Below are 18,197 nucleotides of genomic sequence, written 5' to 3'. Positions count from 1 at the left end.
TCTAAAGTAGTGTGAAACCCCCGATGACCGGCTGTGGTCGCATCATGGGCGTGACTTAGCATCAGGCTTCGGAAAGAGGTAGGGACCAACCACTGGTTACAGCCAGATATGGATCTCCTTACCAACAAACCGTCTTGGATTCAGAACATTTTTGGACATTCCATCAACATCCTGAGATCCTCTTTCCCAATGTAATCTGTATCCGTCAGGGGAAAGTTCTCAGGGTCCTCAATGTGTTGATAAAACTTACCAATAATCGGATCCCCTTTTTGTGCTGTGATTAAATCAGAATCTGGGGCCTCCTTACTCCATTGGGCAGTTGAGAGTTCATTGTGAGCATTTGTCTGGGACCTAGTGATAGCAGTGACCTGGGTTTCCCTCAACAGGAACTCGATCTCGAGGAGCTCCCACTGGATGGGTCCGGATTTGGCCAGCTGATCAGCTAGGTCGTTTCCAGTTTTGTCTGGCCCCTCTATTCTGGAATGACCCTTGATGTTCTTCCAATAGATGGTCATCCCACTAGAGGTGACCAGATCTTCAATATTTTGGATGAGTTTGCCATGTTTGAGCGGTTTATTATTCGCACATAGCATGCTCCTGGTTTTCCAATTAACCAGGTGCTCAACCAAACCCGTTCCGGACATAATCTGCATCAGTGATTATGACCAGTTAGTGGAGTTGGTGTTGGACAGCAGTGAAGATGGCTTGATGAACTGCCATTAACTCTGCCACCTGACTACTATGGGGACCGATTTGTACCCAGCGGAGCGTTCCAGGGTATCATTCACTCAGGCATTCCCAATGCAGGCCACCAGTTCCTTTTCCCCGTTGTTGTCAACATGGTAGTAGCACCCGTCCACATAGACGGTGGACATTCCCTCGCACTTGTCTTCTTCATAGACTTTGTGCGGGGAATTCAGGTACACCTCCATGTCTTCCTGGATTTTAAGCCTTTCATCCTCAAGACAGTTTTTTCTGCCACAATTATGCAAGTCAGCTAGACCTTGCACGAGGGGACTCTTCTTGTTTTGGCCATATCTGACCTCCACAGGAAAGCCTTGCATTGACAGAATCCAGGAAGTAATTCTGGAAGTACTCACATTTCTGGCCCTTATTCTGTCACTTTGGAGATATTTCAAAGGCTGGTGTGGAGTCCACACCATGATGTGTTCCTCCTGGGTGAACAGACGGTAATTCTTCGAAGCCCACACCATTGCCAGGAGTGCTTTCTCACAATCAATGACTTTTTCCTCCACAGAGGATAAAGTCTTGCTTGCATAGGAGATGACTTTATTGACCTTGTCATCCTTTTGATATAATGCTGCGGTCAAGCATGTATTCAAGAACCCTGTCTCCAAGAACTCCTTATTTTTGACAGGGTAAGCTAGACAAGGTGCTTGTGAGAGACTTCTTTTGAGTTGCTTTACTGCCTCAGCTTATTCTGGACCCCACTCCCACTTAACCCCCCCTTCAACAGATGGATCAGGGGTCTTGTGGTCTCTGCCTAATCCTCAACAAACTTCCTACTGTAATTAGTCAGTCCAAGGAGGCTCCTTAGCTCACGCAGAGTTATGGGGTCTTTGATTTTTAGGAGTGCTTCCACTTTCTTTTCCTGCAGACAGAGACCCTCAGGAGTTATCACATGCCGCAGGAAGTTGACATGGGTCCTGCACCACTGTTCCTTTGAAAGGAGAGTTTTGCTCCGGCAACCCTCAACTGTGTCAGAACATAACGGATTTCCGCTATATGTTTCTCTACAGTTCTTTTGATCTGGACATCATCTATATAGGCCAGGTTACCCATTTCATCCAAGTCAGTCTTGGCCTTATGTAGGAAGATTTTGAATTCATTGCCGGAGTTGATGTATCCAAAGGGAGACTGGGTCCAGGTATATTGCTGCACCCGAAGGTAAAGGCCAGCTTTTATTGGTCCTCCCTACTGACAGGGACAGTCCAGTAGCCATTGGTCAGGTCAATGGCAGTGTATACCATTGACCCCTGGATCTGGGCCAGCTGCTGGTCAATATAGGGGAGAGGCCATTGGGACATAGGGACCCATTTGTTTAGCTCCCTAAGGTTGGAACACAGTCTCCACTGGCCGTTCGGTTTTAAAATCCCCAGCACCAGATTATTAAAGGTGCTGTGGACTGGACAAATTATCCCATGGGACTCAAGGTTTTTGATTATTTCTGTGAGGGACTCCATGGATGCGAGAGGCAAGTGGTATTGCTTCACAAACACTGGAATCATACCAGGGTCCATGGGAATTGTTGTTGTATGGATTTCGGTGCGACCACAGTCATGCGAGTCCACCACAAAGAGATCTTGAAAATCTAAGAAAACTTGCTTCAACTTTTGCTTTTGCTCCAGAGTCTCAAAGGCATCAGCTAGGTTGACTCTCACTTCAACCATTTGCTGAAGCCTGGAAAGACTTCCGGTTTGGCTATTTCAGCAGCCACCTCCAGCTGGGTGGAGTGGTCCCTGGCTAACGTATTGACCTGGACAGAGGGTTTCAGGCAGGGGAGGCAGTCCTTGTGGACCTGGAAGATCACCTCATCCCGCCTGATGTCACAGGTCACCTCTTCCTCCCTGTAAGGGCAGGAAGAGTACACCAGAAAATTCCCCCCTTGCCCAGCGAAGATCCTGTCTGGTGGTAAGTCATTGTCACTATCACTGTCAAAACAGTCATTGGGGATTGGTCCTATCAGTTAATTACCTAGATGCATGGAAAAACGTTGGTCATCAAACCTCCATTCCAATATTGGTGCCTGCGGCCAGAGGGATACTCCTAAGATCACTGTTATCCATCAATATTGGAATGGTGTTGTGTTCTACATTGATTAATGTGTGGGGTTTAACTCCAACCCCTTCTTTTGGAGGTGGGCATTGAGGTGTACATATGCATCAGGATTCTGCAGTTTCTGTCCTCTTTGAATTTTCAATTTGGGTGGGAATAGTCGGGTCCGTCCTGGGATGGTGACCTCCTCTCCAATCTGAACTTCAACTGCATACGGCAGCAGTTGGTCTGACCCAAATGCTTTTTCTGAATCATCAAAGTCCATGACCAGGCTTTGTAATTGATCAGGTACAAATTAATGGCAAACCGATTGAGAATGTATTTGCCTAAATAGAATGCAGCAGGGACATCTCGCACGACCCAACAATTATGTACTATGCTTTTGTTTCGGATAGAGATTTTGAGCATAAACCTGCTAAGCAGGAGATGTTTGGAATTGGGAGTTTCCAAGCCCATTTCCCACTTATTGTTCAATTTAAATGTGGGAATGGCTGGATCTTTTAGGGAGCTGTCGGAACATGGCTTCACTGATGAAGCTCTTACCGTTGTTCATGCACACTCAGGCGAGAACAGATTCCTTCCCCTCATTTAACTGAGTAGGAATTAATAACTGTTCTCTAATTCTATAAATGACAGTTAAACTTTGAGCTGGTTTCTCATCACACTTTTCTATGAAATTGGGATTTTCAGATTGTGAATTGGTATAGAATTTCAAAGTATTTCCTTCCAGTGTGGAATGCCACTTGAGACTGGAAGGAAGGTTGATTTTCAGGAATGGAGAGAAGTTCCCATCACACGTTTGTTGTCCTACAGCAATTACTGTATTTGGTTGTTCTGAAAATGGAACTCAATATGATCAGGATTTTTTTCAACCATGTGGCCTGTGCCATTTAAACTAACATGGTTGACACTATGTTTTAATTTTATTGGCCTGTTAGTCTGGGTCCAGAGGGCCTGGTTAACACAGTCTATTAGGGAGGACAACCTACGCAGGATGTAATTCCCCAGTAGACAGGGTGTGCCCTCTGGAGTCACTACTATGACCGGGTGTTTCACCTTGTGTCACCCAATTTTTATTTCCAAATCCACAGTCCCCTCGAATTCCATTCCCATCAAAGTTCTGAAGTTGTCCAGGAAGAGGAGTGAGAGGGATCTGGCATCTCTCCCCTCTTCCTGAATTCAGCTGATCAAAGGCCCTTTTCGACAGAAGAGTTGCTTGGGATCCAGTGTCCACCAGTGCTGGAATTGCACATTGCCCTTGCACTTGGACGGAGGCTTAGAATCTACTTTCTTTCACCTCCAATGGGCAAAGGTAATTGGCATTTTGGGCAACTGGGTAGTCAATTTCCTTATTTTTGACTCTGACACAGAGGTAGTTGGTTATGATTCTGTATTGGAGTTTGGGGATCTGAAAGAAAAATTTCACATTGGCATGTATGGGGAATTTTGGGCTCCCCTTTTTCTGATTCTGGGGTGCCCCCTGCCCCCTTTTTGGAGGCAGTCACCAGACTTGGTTTGGACAGTTTGGTTTCCTTGATGCTCATTCTGGGGTTCAATGATGGGTGATTCTGACTCAGTCCCCACATCCACGAGTCTTCATTTGGATCTCTTGGGACCCATTTTTCTTTGGGAGGAGTTCCCCCATCCTGGAAGGAGAATATCTTTTTCCCAGAATCCTCTAAGGATTCTTCCCCTTCAAATTGGAGGACACTGACTTCCTCCACAAAATGTACCTATTTGGGTTCTTCATTTCTCATACCCACCCTCTGTTCCCTCGGTTGCAGTCTTGCAGGGACAGGAGATTTTTGTTCTGGTTCCTGGGTGTCCAGGGGCTTTTCACGAGTGAAGAAGGAAGCTTCCTCTAGGGATTTACACCTCCCTTCCCCCCGTGCCTCCTCCTCTGGAACTGGTGAGTTGTTGGGGTTCTCTCCCCGTCATTGTTCTGGAGTACCCGACCCTTGGTTTGTGGCGATCTGAGCCACCATGTTCATCTGAGGGTTCTGTGGAGCCTTCAACATGCGACCCAGATCCTGGGACAGTTCAGTCGCATGTTGGCACTCCAGTTGGGACACCCATTCCGGCTGGTACGGGGGTCTCTGGTCAACCCTAGGTGAGTCACGGGAAGGGTAACTATCCCTTCTCCCATAGTACTCTGGGTATTGAGAATTTTGGTAACCCTCCACCCTTGGCCTTCCCTCTCCCGGATTGGGCTGTCTGGGCTCCTGAAATTGGGGAAAAAATGAGGGTTGCCCTGCAGGTTGGGATTTTGTGGGTACCGGGGAAAGAAACTCAACCCGGCATTTGGGGGAATTACTGCCCTCCTGGGGAAGGTTAGGAGGGAAGATTCCTGGGGTGGTACCTACCTGGTTGGATCTGCCCCTTGGGCTGGGGGAGTCAATACATACCCCAGGATTGGTCTGTTACCCAGATCAGGGGCTGATGTAATCAGGGGAGTTAAGGGTCCCATTTGTGGGGTACCTCCCTGACTACCACCTGTCTGGGATTGGCCAGAGGGCCTTCTGGGTCTTTTATTGGGTTGATTTGGTACAGGTATATTTTTAGGCCCCCCATCTCCAGATCTAAAATGGGGGCAACCTTCACCTCCGCCACCCTAGCTGCAGCAGGGGTGTTTGCTGGTTTGGGGTTCTTGTTTGGATTTTTGTTATCTGCAGGTTTTTGGACCTCATAAATGCGGGTCGCCTGCTCTATGACCCAGTCTTTTCTCATGAAAGTCCCTCACCAGCTGGGTCATTATATATTTTGGGAGTGCATGAAAGAAGGTGTTGATGAACTCCCGACTATCTGTGCGCACCCTCCTTGTTGTCTGTACAAAGGCGCGCTTGAGCTCCTGTACAAACTCTCGTGGGGCCTGATCTTCCCCGCACTGCAGATTGTAGGCCGCCTTGCGGGTCTCTTGCAGGTTTCTGTGAGCAGGAAAATGTTTCAAGATTGCCACCCTATAGGTGGACCATCTTGAGTGGTTCTGGTCCTCCAGTCCCGCAAAAAACCTGGAGTATTCAGGGGAGAAGGTCCATTTTACATACTCTATCTAATTCTGGCTGTCCTTCATATGAAAAGTGTATCTCATTTGCTCATATAGTTCTAAGTGTTCCCAAACAGAATACTTTTGCATTTTTATGATGTTGAGTTATGAAACTCCTAATGGCCTTAATCTGCCTAATGGGATCTTTGTTAATAGCTCTCTTAAGTTTGTTTGCCTTCTTTGTTTTAGTCACCCGAGTCCACTCGCCCTCAGACTCAGAGGCGCTGCTACTTGAGGTCCCCTCTTGATCCTCTAGGCACTCCCTGATTCTGTGAGCTTGATAAGGGCTCGCAGAATGTTGCGGCCTAGTTTCCCTACTCCTGTGGTGCTCAGAAGAGTCTTCTGACTCTTTCCTGCTCCCAGGGTTGGTGGATTACCCCCCACCCACTGCCCTAACTGGATAGAGGTCTTCAGTGTGCTCTTTTTTGGGACATATTTCATTTAGTTTCTCGTCAAATTTAACCAACTGGAAGGCGGTATTTCAGTGGATCTAATTCCCTGACCCTCCCCTCATAAGAGTCTTCCATGTCAGAGATATCAGCCCTAACATTTGGGTATCTGTACAGGGACGCCCGTCCATCAATTTCTGGGGGGCTGTTATGCTCACCTGATATCCCCCCGGGCGTATGGAAGGCTCTGAGATCTGGAACCCTCGATGCGTAGTTGCCCAGTGCTGTATAATGAATCTAAGTTATTTGTAGGGTGAGCTATACATCCTGCGTTTCTTGTGCAGGGGCGCTTGACGTTTGTTGGCGAGCTGCCCGAGTTGCTTCACTGGTGCAGTACGCCTTCCTTGGGCCCAGGCCTGCTGTGCCCCGTCTCTGCTGGTAAACAGGTAGGTTTGTTAATTATTAGTCTTTGTTCTGTTTATGGTGGGAATTCGTTAATGTCTTTATCTCCTCCTTTTCAGGTGCGAAGGTCTTGATGCTGGCGTGCCGGATGGAGAGGCACGTTTTCTAGGTAAGAGAAAGCGTGAAGCGCAGCGCCTTTATTGTCTTTTAAAGCTAACCTGTGACTTCTTCTTCTTCTCCTGACAGGCCACTGTGGTGCTGCGAGTGGATGAGAGCGCGATGAATCCGCTAAGGTAAGTAGAGCGCAGTGCTGTTGTTTAATATTGAAAGCGAATCTGAATATGTCTCTTTTCCTTTGCAGATGTTGCTTTGGTGCTCTGGATGGAAGTGTGGCGTAGCGCGATGGAATTCAGGTAAGACTGATGGAATTTGTTGTTTTGGAAGCGCGAGTTCTAATATTGTTTTTACATATCTCGTTATTGCAGGTCGCAATGTTCGAACAGCAGCTGTGGTAGCGGTTCGCCTGAAGTCCTTAAGCTAGTACTCACAGGTGAGTGATGTTTCTTCTTCTCTTGGTTTCCACTGATTGCAGCCCAGTTGAGATGCTGAGTGCTGGATGGTGTTTTCTCAGGTAAGGCAGAATAATCTTGTTCTTGTTCTTGCAGGATTACAGGAAGATGCTGAACACCAGGAGCTAGACACGGTGAGCGTCACGCTGCGGGTTGCAGAATAACTCAAAGCGTGTTCTGCAGTCAGGGTATGGTTTATATAGCCCAGGTAAAGTAGTAACAGGGAAAGGAGTTCCAGGCCTGCCACACCCAAAACACTAGACCGCATGGCTTGGTTCTTAGAACTAGACTGTGTGGGTGCGTCCATGTTGGATTTAAAGGCCCATGTACATAAATGGGACCTAGTTTGAACAGCCCTTCCTTCCTACATATGAGCCTGGTGCCAAAGGTGCCAGGACTGGCTCCAGGAGCCCTTTTGTAGTGGTTTTAATGCCCTCAGGGTTCTGGTGGGAGCCTGCTTGTGGGACAACTTGTGCCCCCTCACAGTGGTCATGACAGGGGCGCTGATCTGTCAGACCCATCTTACCGAACCTATTGAATTCTGCCAGCCCAAATGCTCCCGGCTCATGTGAGCTAGTAGACATGAAGTTGGCAGTGTTCATGGTATTGAATGGGTTTGAGTCCCTGAGTACAGAGGTCCTTATGCTATGCTCAGGGGTTGCCCTGTCCCTCTCTACCTGTTCAGGGTCCCTCCAGGTAGGATTTAGTCTAGCACCCACTTTCTCCTTCCTTGCTATTTTTTCCTTTTCCGCCCCTACTTCTTGGTGATAAGCAAAGATCTTAGTCTTTTTTTCATCTATCAAGGCCTTACTGGTCTCAATGATCCGCTCTTGCGCTGCCACTTGTTGGTGGAGCCCACCAATTTTTTCACAGAGGGCCTCATTGTCTCTCTGCGCTTCCTGCATGTTTTGGGAATACTGAGACATTTTCTGTTGCAGGAGATTAATCTCCTGGGTTTGTGTATCTTTGGCTTGGGTGTTCTCTTTCAGAGCACCTTATACCCGTCTGGCATGCTCCAGCAGCTTCCCATGCTCAGTTCCTATTTCATTTAGCTCCTGGAAGGCCAACTTACTTTCCTGTAACTCCGTTTTTAACTTGCTTATTTCCTGGCCTAGGGCGTCTTTCTCTTGATTTAGGGTGCCCCACTGTTCAGCCAGGTCAACCCTTAGTTTTTTTATGGCGTTGGATTTCTGTCGCTCCTGATCAAATTCTGTTTGAGAGGGGAGCTCTCTCAAGAATAACTTATTATTTTCTTCTTTCAGTTCATCTAACTGATTTTGTAGAGTAGCTATCGGCTCTGTGCACACCCTGTTATAGACTGACTGTTGACTCAGCTTCCATTGACTCTCTTCTAGAGAGTCAGCCTTTTCCTGACACTCTATTTTTGCTGCTTCTAGTTGGGCCTCTTAATCTGCATTATTTTGCTGTTGGAGAGCCAAATCCTCTTTTAATCTCTAGATTCTACCTCCAATTCTTGGCTCTTCCGTAATCTTTGTTCTGCTGAATTTAGATCCGTCTGGATTTTATCTAATAATTCAAATTGATTTCAACATTTTTTTTCCCCGTATCACTCCCATGTGGAGATATAGGTAGGCCACAATTCTGGCAATTTTGCTTTGCTCCTCTTTAATTTTTGGGGCCATGTAAAATTCACTCAGAGCCTGGTGTAATAGGCCATTGTCCTGCCATGTATCCAGGTTCATGGCGGTGACCTGTTGTGTGATTTCCTGTAGCCAGACATTTTCATCCTGTTCTGGCCACTTACATCTGACAAAAAGGTTGTGCAGTAAGTGCTCCCTAGCCATACTGATTTCTACTAGAACAGCCATTCTGGAAATGTCCTTTCTTTATCAATTATTTCGGGGTTGATTTAATTTTACTTTTACAGACAGGCCTGGTCTTGGAGTATTTATTTTGGGAGGTGCTTGCACAGTGTAACACAGTATTCCAACCCTGCAAAGTATCACTACCCTGAAGGTTAGTCTGCTGTGCAAGATTGTCACGGGTGGTAACCAAACTCAAACTCCTGGCACGAGCACCCAAATTTGTTAAGGATTTCAATCAGGCGACACACACCTTTGGCTCGGCCTAGTATGCAGCGCGCAATTGAATGCTTATGTTTTATGTTAGATTCAATATTGAGATGGTACACCACTTATATCACACCCCCTTTTCAAATACCCCGGGTCACAATGAACCATGAACCAGGCTGGTTGATAAAATGTAATATTTATTTATTTATTTTAAAATTCAGAAGAAATCATTCTATTTTTAATATGGGGCAGCACTCACCAATGGGGTGATAAGAACAATAGGAAGGTAAGCAATGCACTTAGTTTAACCTTCTATTGACACAACTACAACACACCAGGGAATAGGAGCACTTTTGAGTTTAGGAAAGATAGCACTCGAGTTAGAATTTCCCCCTGCAATGTTCCCTCAACCCACAAATAATCAATTCTAAGTGGATAAACAGAGGCAGCAGGTAATCAAGCATGACAAATGGAAAACAGAATCGAAATCCGATCTACCCTCCCCAAACAAGAGAGAAAAACTTATTTTAAAACCTGGCAAGGCTAAAATGACACTCGGAAATTGATGAATAAACAATGGCTGTGAATAAAACTCTTGAAACAAAAACAATTCTTTACTGGAGCAAAACTGGAAAGATACTAGCAATCACAAGCAATGGATTGAGCAAAAGCATACAATTTGAATTTAAATGGAAGATTTAAAAGAGTTTATAATCAAAATGACTTGTTGGAAATTTAGCAGATTTTTGCAATTCCTGAATTTACCCAAAACGGTTTTTAATAAAAACGGGGGAAATATTGTAAATCGTGATGCGGTTTTTGTGTTGGAGTGTAGCTATAGAATTGAAATTAGGTCTCTAGCTGGTAAATTGCGGGAGTTATGCAAGATCTAGTGAGGTGCGTTTTGAGAAAATATAGGCGCGAAAAAGGAAAAGAAATCATTTTTGACAAGACAGTTTTACTCTACACTATAGCATTCAGGCTAGGCGACCAGATTGAGACACAGTAAGTTCCAGGGTTGACTCGCGAGTTCAACCCTAGCACCTCCGCGCCCGCCCTGGTGGACCCGGTCCGATGACTCGGAAGAGGACTAAGGGCTTGGGATTTCACAAGACAAAATTATTAAAGATGTTGGCGCTACCACAGGAAGTCAAAGTCAGGGTTTCAAGGATGTTTTTTGACAATATTACAAGTTATTTGAATAAGCATAGCATGACTTAAAGAGTGGAACTAAGGACAAGGCAAGAAAAGGTATACTAGGACTTTCTATGGTTCCTATTGATACTCACAGTCCACTTCATCACAGTATATGACAGGGGGAGGCTTCACTACACACACTCCTAACAATAGGATTGGACACGGGCATAGTTTCCACCTTGCTCACAGCTGGTTGGATGTCAGAAAAGTGATGTCAAGTTTATAAGGTGCTTTTTACAGTGTCTAGAAACCTCCCATAGTTACTGGAACTACAATCTAATTTTGCCCCAAACAGATATTTATGCAGTTGCAACCTCTTAGTAAATCAGGTACACAGGTTACATATTTTGTGCCTCACATTTCAATCTAAACATCTAGTCTGTGAGGCTTAGTTTTGCTCCTCTGCCAGTTTTTTGCACTTTTCAATGGGATTCAAATTACTCAAAATTCTGCAACTTTATATATGGGTGGGGAATGTCATGAGGAATGTATGTACACAATCTTACATTTGCAACATGGAGGCTTTTCTTGTTATTCAACATATACCACCATTTCTGCCCCCTTGGTGTCATTACATTCTACCAAGTTTTAAAATACAGCCCACAAATTCACTTTTACATTGTGAAAATTCACATTTTTACCAATTTTGGCAACCGAGATATAAGTCTTTTTAAAGTTCTTTATAAAATAGTCTTTAGAACAAATGGGAGTCACTGTTTGTCATTTTTTCTTTCCAGCTGACACCAAATGGCATTTCCTTTCAAGCAGGAAGCGGGGGTTCCTTCAGCCTGAATGAAGTTTTATGTTCTTTGACACATCTGGCTTCCTTCCCTGGGAACTGCATTTTTCCAGCCTGGAGCAGAGACAAATGTCTGACGAGCTTGTGAATTTTCTTTGTCCTGAAAGTTTATGATGTGCCTCCCTTCCTTTGGTAAGTTACAGTGCTGGCACTTGAATAACTGTTTTTTCTTGGGAGCTTCCAAACTCAGCCTATGTGTTTTAATCTTTATTTTCTCACCAACCACACACCTTTTCACATTGCTGGGTAATGGCAGGCTTTCCTTTAACAGTTTACTTTTTAAATGGGCATTTTCATCCTTTAGTTTTGCAAAAGCCCATTTTACACGTGTTGAAAACTGCTAGCATTTCTTTCATTAAATTCGGTTTGGCAGCCCTGTCTGCCCTTGCAATACTGCCTTGCAGCCAAAGTCATTTTCCTGGAAGCATCAGTTGTATCTGAACACTGATACATGAAACTGACCAGGCTCAGATAATTGAAGTTCTTTTGAAGACATTGTGGAGAAATACGCTCGCTTTCCCGTGCGAGTAAAAGCAGAGTTCTTGGTTACTTTTTCCAAAGTTACTTTTGACAGGGCCTGACATTCGGAATTAGGCCTGGTTTTGCTAAGACACAATGGCCCTCATTACGAGGTTGGAGCTAGCCATGGTGTTATTAGAACCATGGCTACCCCCTTACCGCATACCGGGTCTGGGTTCTCGGAATGGGTACTTACCGGGTAATTCCAACCTTGCAGGACCCAGTAAGTCCCCATTCTGAAAACCATTCCCCATTCCCATTCGAGCCCCCATGAGGCCCAAAGACTTCTCCTGGGCATGGCAGGACCTTTTCAATCACAGCAGTTTCATAATAAATGGATGGATTTAGCATCAAATAAACTTTTACAAAGAGTGAAAAAGGTTCCATTTTGAAAGGAACTTTTGGGGTTTTCAGCAAATCAATGCTGCCTATTTTCTTAATTCCATGTATACATTTCATAGGCACACTGGCACGCTCCTGCAGTGTGTCCCCTTGTTTCACCCCACCTGAAATGTGTGTGGCACGGTGATGCAGCAATTTTTTTTGGTTGTTGTAAAAACACAATTTTGAGATCCTGGCACGCACAGGAGCCAGCACAGCCATTTTGCTGTTCCTTGCATTAATGCAGCAAAGTAATGTGGTAAAGCACATCTGAGTGGGTCAATATATCCCACACGTTGGACAAGATGCATGCTATCAGGTGTCACCTAGGAGGAGTAGCAGAAGGAGCTGGGAATTCCTTTGGGCAGCTTCTGGTAGAACGACGCTAACCTGTTTATGATTGGAGGGAGCACAAGAGATCAGAGGGCCGGTGATACACAGTGCCCATCTTTTAAAGCGTATGGATGAAAAATGCACCATTGGCTGAAAAATGGGAGATGGAGTGGGAGAATCTAGAAATTCCAGGGGGGAGGTTTGGGGGAAAACACTCCGCTCTTTTTGTTGGTATGGAGCAGCTGAGATTTGTGAAGGTGGGTGGTACACCAGTCAGTGTTTGTTTCTTGAAGCAAGAGGACAGGAAATGTGGGTAGTTGAACAAAGGGAGTTTGAAGCCACCACGTCCACTTATACGCCAACATCTATTGATGATGATGAAGAGGATGTTGATAAAGACAAAGGTTTTGATCCATCAGAGTCCACACAGGAATGATTATCGCTACTGGAAAGCAGTGATACTGATGTGGAGTAAGAGGATTAGGAGGATACTGAAACTACAACTATGTATTATTAACAGCTGATTGTTAAGTAATATTCTTCAGGTTGAGGATCAGAAAGCATGTCACATTATGATGTGGTATACAGAACACCACCAGCACCCCCACTATGACCACCATCACACCCACAAGAACCCGGCCTTTGTGCTAGCCAACAACAGATTTGTGGCAGAGCTTCACAGAGAATACACATCATCCAAATATGCCCACTCGCTGTTACTGCTGGAAAGAAGTGGGCTGAGCAAAGGCAGGGATGAACTTGGGCTCCACATCTATGCAGTCCCATATGTGTATGTACCGTGCAAAAACATGCAAAGAATTCATACCTTCAGAAAACCAGCATACATCCACCTCCAAAATGAATCCCCCAAAATACTGCAGCTGTCCTAGACCTTGAAGGATCTACCTCAAGGACTCCAGTGGTGCATATCAGGAATCCTACCTTAGCATCAGACTGGTGTGGAAGCATTTGTGCATAGCCAAAAATATTGTAAGTCCCATGACAAACACCATCTGCATGATGCTACGCTGGGTATGATGTTGGTAATAGATCTCTTGGTCTACGCTTTTTGAGAAAACCCTAGAGTCTGGTGGTATATGGGAGAAACCCTTACAGCTCGAAAGTCCTAATAATTATTATAATATCTTCCATAGATATTCTATGTTATGAGGACTTGACTGATGTTTTACCTGATGTATCCCATATTGCCAAAGTTCCTGCCAAAGGAAATGAATGAGCTTGCATTTTACACCACAAAGACTTTTGTGGAGACTTGTGAAACTAGTTCAAATAAAATTCATCACGGCTATACAATTCACTAACAATGATGGAAGTCACTCATTTATTTCATATGAAATGACTCAAATTACTCTAAATGTTTCTCCATACAGGTAGCCACTAAATAATTGGGCTAAGTTCAAATTCAGTTTTAGTGGAGCCAAGCGACATTTGTTTGACACAATAAGTTTGAAATCTTCTTTAAGGACCCAACTAAATACCAAGCAAAGCCATTTTGATCATATGTATTCTAGTATTAAAGTTGGAATGACTAGTTGTATAGGGATTTATTTGACCATACAGATTTGAGACGCTATTTTTGATTTGATCATAATAATACGGGCTAAAATAATAAAATTTAGAGTACTTGAAATTGATGTCCATTGTAGGTAGATATTACTATTCGATATTTGTGTTTTGTTTGTCAATATTTTCTCAATGGTTTTGATTGTTTTCTTGATTTTATTCACAAACATTCTTTGAAGTTTCTTTGTTTATGATTTGGTATTTTCTTCGATTTTCTTTACATTTCATGTTCTCATTGCATATTCAATGTATTTATAAATACATGTGTTTTAAGTATGAAAAACATTTTTTAAATGTTTGCATTTTGTAATACATAGTTGAAATATTCATGATTTGTATTTTTATAATTGATGTATGCAACAAGTTTATGATGTTTATTCCTTGGAGTAGAAGGTATTATTAAACAGCAATTAATATCACTATTATTATTAATGATTTCATTGACTATTGATTTAAATTACACTGCACAAAACATTTGTAAGTAACTTTTTTCTTTGTTTTTGGTGCATGAAATTCAGCACCAGGCAACGTTGGGAATGCAAGGTTTTCACGGCAGAAGCCACAAGATGGTTGACGTTGTGAACAAAGTGGACGTAAAGTGGCCAGGGCCTTGTAGTTTGCATTTGGACTTTGTCGCAGCAGGCAATGGATTCAAAGTCCATGATGCATTGGGAATTGGTAAGCGAATGCATGTCCCCTGTTGTGCGCCTAACCTTCTCCTTGTGGTTACACACGTTATCAACAATTGTGAGCCTGTGAAAGAAATGGTTGCTGTAGCCCAGACGACCAGTTCTCAGTTCAGTACGGCTTACAATGCCAAAAATATGCTGTGCTAACTGCAGGTGTTCCACAAGTTGCCACTGTACAACTTAAAGACCTAATTTGCCACCTTTTGAAACTACTTTGCACATGGTTTACAGGCTAAGTGAGAAATGCAGTGCCATAACAGATCACTGCGAAACTCATTGAAGAGATTCAAATGGAGCATTTAAAACACGTTCCCAGTGGCAGAGGCTGTCTACTTTTTGCTCCATTCTGATCACTGCGAAACTCATTGAAGAGATTCAAATGGAGCATTTAAAACATGGTCCCAGTGGCAGAGGCTGTCTACTTTTTGCTCCATTCTGTAACCTGTTGAGGACAATACCAAGTGGGTTAGTGAATACAATACATCCCTGAGTGAGATCTTCCATTTGGTTATTTGCTGCAGCCAGCATGCCCAAAATAGTGAAGGTCTGTGCCTTGGCAGATGATGTTGATATGGCATAGTGGGTGAGGTCCTGCTTTCGACCTGGTGTGGCAATGCATGGGTGACCCTGTACATTTCAGACACTGAAAAGTAGAACAGGGTTGTATTGCGGTGAGTGTGGTTGGGCCACAGCTGTAGTAGTGCCTGCGTGGTACCGACCAGTTGCTGTTCTAGACAAGCCATTGCCTATTGTGGGAGCAATGTTTTTGAGTCTTTGTATTGTCTCATGATGATGACTAAATGAATAAAAAGTTCCCTCACATGGTGCAGTCACCCACTCATATTCCTAGCCTCTCCCATATGGCATAGCCACCCAAAATGGTTCTTGGATCATACCACAGGACAAAGTCCCCCACTGAGTTCTCAGTGTCTACCACACCAGGAAGCCACTGTGAGAAACCAGACGGTGTCTCATCCATCTGTCATCCAGGCGGCCAGGAAGCAGTCATTGCTTTTGGATCTAGTTCCTGGTGGTGGGCCAGTGCAGGAGGATCACCTGCATGAGGGGTCTTTGGGGAGTGGGAGTGAGACACCAGATAGTGAGACGGGGTATCCCCTTCCCTATAACACCAGGATATTTAGGAACTCTACTCCCCGCTCCCTTACAACACAAACACTTTCTCACGGACAGACCACTATGAGAGAAAATGGACTAACACCCGAGCCGTATACCTGACGTGTCCCAATACAATGGTCAGGCAAGGTGAGGCAATTACTGACCATCACACAAACCTGACTTCCATTAAGCTTCCCAATACGGATAAAGGGTGAAACACAAGAGCACACTCTGAGCACGGCAGAACACACGAGGAAACAGCATTTCCAAGATGGCAGTTTAACGAGAGAAGAAAGACAGCAAAATAGAAGGGGATCGCAAGGAGGGAAGTTTCCTTGACCTTTTAGAAAAGGAACTGTTGCTTTCAGGAGCCCTCGACATTGGAAAGCATAAGAGCAGGAAAACAGGCTGAAGAATCCTGCATTGTTTGTCAGAGATATCCGGGGCCATCCCGGGTCAATAATCAAGACAGGGAGAATCACCAGCCGCCATGGCACTGTCCTTGGCTCCAAGAACAAAGCAGCGTCAGTGAAATCAACACAGCCAGTGAGTTGGGTATACGGATGCAAGATCGGTCTGTGTTGAAGACAAGGTTGCAAGCTGCAACATTATATGACAAGCGCTGGAACGAACATTGTTTGAAATACATGTGATAAAAGGTGAACTGCAGATGAGTGATTGAACTTTAAAAACACAATATGATACCTTTGACAGAGTGGTCCGGCGCTGCGTGTATGCTCAATCGTGGGTCTCTGTAATGTTTCCAAATGAAAAGTGTAAGAGTTGTAGAGAATTGGGAATCAAAGTGCTCCTATCAATGGCTATCTTCCTCCACCTCATCTTCTGCAACCAATATTGTAACCACACAGCCTGTTTCTGTGGCACACAAAATCCCACCAGCTACCTTGCAAGCAATAAAAGATGCTGTTGATCCATATTTTTTTAAGACAACAGTCCTCTGTATATACTACAACACATCATTCTGCAGAGAGAAGCAATTTCGAAGTGTTTTTGAAGTGGTAATCAAGGAGCATGAGAAACACTGCCCCTACCTTAGAAGTAACACATGTGCAACATCTTCCCCTGTCCACCTACCCCTCCATATTAGTGCTTGGTGCCTCTTCTCTCTTTTCCCTCCCCACCTTTCGTTCTAAGCTCTCCTGCCAAAAAAAACAAATACATCAAAAAACAACAAAAGAAATGTTCCTTTAGAAACCACCTTTCAGACTTTACAAAAACATTTATATCTAGATCTAAAATCTTTTTGCAAACTTTTGTGTAGATTTGTCAAATTGCACCACATATATATGCCTTTGCAATATTTTGGGACACCCCCTCTAATTGTGCCCCCTCTTGACAGAATCCCACCAAACTCATTCAGAATCAGGTCAAGAATGTAATAGCAGAATGTCACGCATTTTCATAAAGTGGCGCCAAAGTTATAAGCCATCCAAGTACTGCTTTTCACCAACCCTGTAATGCAGAGATATCTGTGAACTTCACAGCACTGTTCGCGAACATCCGGACTGTTCTCAGACTTTTAGGGTGAAAACACCTGTTTTTTTGCTTCTTACATCCATATACCATCGTATCCTCATCACCCCTCACCTCCCAGAGATTATTTGATAAGTTTGACAAGTGCAATGTTGTGGTTTTTAATACGATTTTACTGCGTTGTCCTGCGAATCCAAGATGACGGGCATTTCCAAAAATCTCACACACTTCATGCTTTTTACCATCCAATCAGTGGGCGCGTCCGATGTCCAGGGACACCACTTTGCTTTCTAAGCCAATCAGAGCCCTGTCCGTGGACCGAACAGGGAAATGGGTCTGCGGACCAAAACCAGAAATCACAAATTGTTTTGGACCAACTTTTTGGTTGTTCTAAAAACTACTGGACAGATGTGCACCAAATTTACAGAAGCATGCTTTCACGACCAGGCTGTCGCTCCTGCCGCAAATTTGGTGAAAATGCATCTAGCGGTTTGGGCTGTAGGCGTGAGAAAAGTTTTTCTCCATTCAGTGTAAGAAAGAAAAAAAAATGCAGACCCCCCTATAACTTTGTCCCTTGACGAAACCTCAGAAAACTTTGCTGAAAAATTCGGACCAGGCCATATACTTCTTTTGCAATGTTTGGTGAGGATTCGTCCAGGGGGAGCAAAGTTATGAGCCACCCAAAAAAAGGTCTTCCTATGGATTTAGGTGCTTAACCATAACTACACGCCCGCTACCACGGGTGGTGTAATACATATAGTCACCCATGGACTTTGTATACAATATATAACAATCAAAATTAAATACCATAATTTAAATTCATCATACCTAAAATTACAAATCACTTTACAAG

This window comes from Ambystoma mexicanum, chromosome 1p, assembly GCF_040938575.1.
Source record: "Ambystoma mexicanum isolate Mex_15411 chromosome 1p, UKY_AmexF1_1, whole genome shotgun sequence".
Classification (NCBI taxonomy): domain Eukaryota; kingdom Metazoa; phylum Chordata; class Amphibia; order Caudata; family Ambystomatidae; genus Ambystoma; species Ambystoma mexicanum.
This window is presented reverse-complemented; position numbering follows the sequence as displayed.